The following is a 5,369-nucleotide window of genomic DNA, read 5'->3' on the forward strand; positions in this document are numbered from 1 at the left end:
ATTTTTTTTTTTGATGTAAAAGCCTCAACAACCAATGTATTTTTTTTCTTTACAGAACAATCAAAAACAAAAGAAAATTTTAAAAAAGGTGTTCTTTTTATTCGTTTTCTCTTTTCGTTTTTATTTGGTTCATTTTATTTTTTAAAGAAATAAGTATAAAATAGAATAAAGAGTCCAATCTTGCCCCTTTCTTGCGCTTGCGCCACCGTGGGTGCCGAGGTTCGTCGTTTTCGATGAAAAAAGATGTCTTTAGGCTCGGGAAGTTAAAAAAAACCCAAAAAAGAGACCTTTTTGTTTTTTGGTCACCTTGGACGGCTGCACCGTCGCAGGCAATCGGCGACTGGAGCTAGGTCGAAGAGGGAGAGCTGAGAGAGAAGGGGAGAGAGTGTTTTTAAATTTTTTAAAAAAAGGAGGAAATGATTTTTTTTCGAGTTTTTTAACTTATATGGGGTGCTGAAACGGCGTCGTTTTGGAGGGGTTCAGAAAGCCCCAAAACAACATCGTTTTGAGGCTGAACCGAACTGATTCGACCCGTAAGCGGAGGATCCGCGTGTTTTTGCTAAAGGGGCCATTTGCACACTGGCCCTTTCCGCTTTTATGGCCTGTTCGATTTAGTCCTATTTCCTTTTTTTACTTTTTTAATTTTTCCCCGGTAATTTTATTTTTATTTTATTTTATTTTGGTCCTCTGTAGAATGGCGTGTTTATAAGGCCTAGGATAATTTCCAAATTGGTCCCCCTTTTTATGCGCATTTAATTTTAGTCCTTATTCAATTTTATTAATTAATTTATTAAAATCTATTTAAGTTTCAATTCAATCCTTCTTTTGATTAATTTCACTATTCGTATTTATTTATTTATTATTCTTCACTTATTTAATACCTAAATTTAATATTACCCATATCTTTTGTACATTTACTTATTTGTTTGGTTCGTTATTCGTTTATACTTTAAATATGTAAATGTGATATTATTTACAATTTTTTTATCAATTTATTTATTTATATTTTCATTCTTTCATTTTATTTAATATTTAAATTTAATGTTATGAATATTTATTATATTTATTTATTTATTCTTTTACTTTTAAAACATTTAAATTCGACATTATTCATATTTGTTTTATCAATTTATTAATTTATTAATTCTTTTATTTTTTTAATACTTAGGTTTAATATAATTTGCTTTATCCATTCATCAATCTATTATCATTATTTTTTTATTTTATTTTTTAATATATGAAATTGAACACTATTTATATTCATTAAGCACCTATCACTCTCAATTTTTTTTTTATTTTGAGTTGCTTTATTTATTATGTTGTGATATCATGAATTAATTTTTTTAGTATTGCTATGTTCACATTATTATTGTTATAGTATTTATTCACTTACTTGTTATTTGTCATTTTAATATAAATGTTCTACCCATATAGCTACTTCACATTACTTCATTATCATTACGTCTTATGCTACATTTAAATATCTTTGCCTGTCTTTATACCATACCCTAATAAACTAAGCATACACCATTTTAAGTGTTACATTAATTTTTGCTTAATGCATGAAAATAAATTTTCAAAATAAAGGCAATATTCTGTATTTGGAGCTTCGAGATACGGCGTCACGATTTTCTCGTTGAACCTAAACGTACGAATAACATTTTAAAATTTAAATATATGAGATTTAAATAAATAATAATAAAAGGCAAGCTTATTCTCAAGGATTCGAGATGTCGTGTCCTAACTCACGGGATGTGACATTTTGTTACTTCTAGATGAGAGGGTCTTTATTATATGTTTCGATTTATTCAAGCAATTATTAAGCAAAAATAATATTAAAGAAGGATCATATTTTAAATTCTTTTTGAGTTTTCAACTTTCGACATTAAGACATTAATTAATCAATTAGGTACCAATTTTGGGCATTACGGGGGTGCTAACCCTCCCTCGTACGTAACCGACTCCCGAATTCGTTTCTTGGATTTTGTAGACCAAAAATCATTGTTTTATTAAATCAAACCTTTTATTAAAACAATTAGATTTCGAGGCGACCCGATCACACCTCATAAAAAAAAGATCGGTGGCGACTCCTATTTTTTTTATTTTTTAAAATAAAGTCGACCCCTTTCAGAAAAGGTTTCGACAATCCCATGCAATGCAAAGTAAGAAATTTAACACAAATCACATATGATAGCATTTAATGTACTAACATATGGCAAATTAGTAGCAAAATCATGTTTCTTTATATATTCAAATTAATAGTAACATAGGGTGTGTCATTCTTACGATCACAATTCTAGATACAATAGTTATATGCAAACTATTAGTAATCCATGCAAATATATATAAATATCTTAATAAATCAATCAATCATCGATTCTAGAATAAATCATGTTGATAAGGACTTAATTGGACAAAATTAAACATTAAAAATGGTTTAGGAATTAATCAAGGACTAAATTGAGCAAGATATAAAATTCTGGATAAAAACTATAATTTTTTAGTTATAGGGGACACATGGCTGTGTGGGAAGCCCTAGATCATGTGGAGGGGCATACGGCCGTGTGGCATTCGAAATTTCAACCTACAGGAGAGACACGACCGTGTAAAGGGTCCTAGGCCGTGTGAGAAGCGAAGAACCTAGTGTTTCAAGGGAACATGACCGTGCGAGGGGATTGTGTGGTCCACACGGGCGACCCACATGCCCGTGTGGTTTATTCTAGGCTCAATTGCCTTGATTTCCTCATAAAAGAACATGTACCTATCATTAGGGTCTTAAACGATGATCCTCACGTCCAAACCTAATCCGGAATACCTACAATGAGTCTTTCAACAGATAAATATGCAAGAGTTAACAATGATTTTCAAGAAAATTCAAGATTTCAGGAAAACTTGGCATGATTCGTAAAAGATTATTTAATCGATCTTGAATTTAACGAGAACAAAATCTTACAAGTATTTTAAAATCTAAACATCAAAATTGAAATATTCTTACCCATTCTTAGCAATGTTAAAGACAATATTTGGCAGCATTACACTAAACCGATATGAAGAATGATTGAACGGAGATCAGGTTTGATTCCCAAATCAAAATAAAATTTTAGCAATGAGAGTAAAAATATTTGCAAATGAGAGAATGAAAAATAAAAGTGGAAGAAACAGGGAAAAATAAGGTAAAATCTTAGTTCAATTACGAAAAGAAAACTAGAGTTCTATTTTGATTTGGAGAGGGGGTTAAATGCTTAAGATTTTCCAAATTTGAGAGGCTAATTATGCAAATAGCCCTTCTTGTCATCCAAAAAAGAATGGGGAGAGAAAGTGGTGTAACTTGAACCTGTTAGAAAAAAACACGTTAACGAATAAAATAGATAAATATAAATAAATATTTACATATAAAATAAAATAGAAATAGAATAATTTATATTTAATTTGTCAAATACGAAAATAAATCAAAATTGTAACAAAATTAAAATAAAGAAAAGGAAGAATAGAGATTTTACGAAATGTTGAGCCCTGTGAAACATAGTTTCCTTAAGACAGATTCAGCCACTCCTATGGTACTTAGAGAACGTTGGTCGAATGTCTCCCAGGATACAACAAAACAATGATTAAAGCAGTAGCACCTCTACAACGATCAACGAACAAACAATGCTTTTTTTTCTATCACCTGAACATTTAAAAAATATGGAGAGGAAAAGAAAAGTTTTGAGAGCAACAGAATTTCGATGTGAGAGAATAATTTCTTGTGTAAAAATCTTTAGAATTCATAGCCTTTTATAGGCATTGAGAATGTTGAAATTTTGGAAAATTTCCAAAAAATCTGCCATTAAATAGCCAATAAATCAATTTGATTAAAAAATTAAATCAAATTAATTGGAATCAAATAAATAAGATAAGTGTCCTTATATAACCAGATTATGTTTGCTAAGGGAAAAAAAATAATTTCGTGTTGTGCTAAAATATCTGCAAGCCCATTCTGGGCATGACTGGTCTTGAAATTTTGTGTTGCCCACGCCGTGCGTGTGTGCCCCAACCCCATCAGGTTTGGACCTGTACCCCTCCTTGCACGTGAGGGAAGGTTACAAACTTAGTCATTCAATCACCCTACAAGAGAGTTCTCATATATAAATACATCTCACACTTAGTATTTAACCAATGTGGGATTTAAGCCTTTACTTTTCCTCACAAATATTTCCAAGTAGCTTACTTTAAGCATCAATTTCTCATTCATCGCTCAACCATTTTAAGCATATGATATAACATTGTAAAGGTGTGGCATCCTAAATTAAGGTCTAGTCGGAACAGTGGTTTCGGGACCACAAATCCGACATAGTAAAAAATTCATTTTTATTATGGTCTACAATTCTATGGAATTGTCTTTGGAAAAATTTGTCTGGAAATTTTGACGTTCGGGCACTCAATTTAGTCAAAAGGATTAAATCGTAAAAAGTGTAAAACTTGAGTTCTAGAAGCTAGAGGTGTATAATTGCTATAGAATTTTAAATTGGAGGTCTTTAAATGGTAATTAGACCATTGGTTAATTTTTTGGACAAAAATGGACATGAAATGGGTGAAATAAAATATTTTTAAGTTAGGGGTATTTTGGTCATTTAGTAATTAGAATGAATTAAAAACAAAATAAAAGCCAAAATTTCTTATCCATCTTCTTCCTTGGCCGACTTTTACATGAAGAAACCATGACTAGGGTTTTTCAAGCTTCCAAGCTCGATTGTAAGTCTATTCTTACCCCGTTTTTAATGATTTTTATGTTTTTGAAATCCTCGTAACAAGATCTATCTATTTCTACCATTTATTTAAGTTATGATGAAGGTCTAAAGTTTGAACCATGTTAGAAATTTCTTCATTTTGATTTTTAATGGTAGATTATGCATGTTTATGGTTGGAGAAACGACTTTTCTAAGTAGTTTTGGTGAAAACACTAAAAAGGAATAAATTGTAAAAGTTATAAAATTTGTTATAAAAGTGTGATTTAGTGGAAATTGTGGGCTGCTATAGTTATGAAAATGATTCGGCTAGGCTTAAAGTGAAAATAAATTGAATAAAAATCATTTTACGAGCCTAGGGACAAAAGTATAAATATGAAAAAGTTTAAGGGTAAAAATACAAATTTGCAAAAGTATGATTTTTGGACTAGTTTGAATAATGTGAGTCCTAAATAAGTTATATTTGATATGTTAGATCAAGAAAAATAAATTCGGGCTTAAATCGAGAAAGTTTGAGGTTATGGACTAAAATGGAATAATTAGTCGTGCTCGAATTCGAGGTAAGTTCGTATGATGATAATAATAATGCAATATTATGTTTAAATTATATTCCTTACTATTATTGCATATATTGTATGATTTAAT

This window comes from Gossypium hirsutum, chromosome A13 (assembly GCF_007990345.1).
Source record: "Gossypium hirsutum isolate 1008001.06 chromosome A13, Gossypium_hirsutum_v2.1, whole genome shotgun sequence".
Lineage (NCBI taxonomy): Eukaryota > Viridiplantae > Streptophyta > Magnoliopsida > Malvales > Malvaceae > Gossypium > Gossypium hirsutum.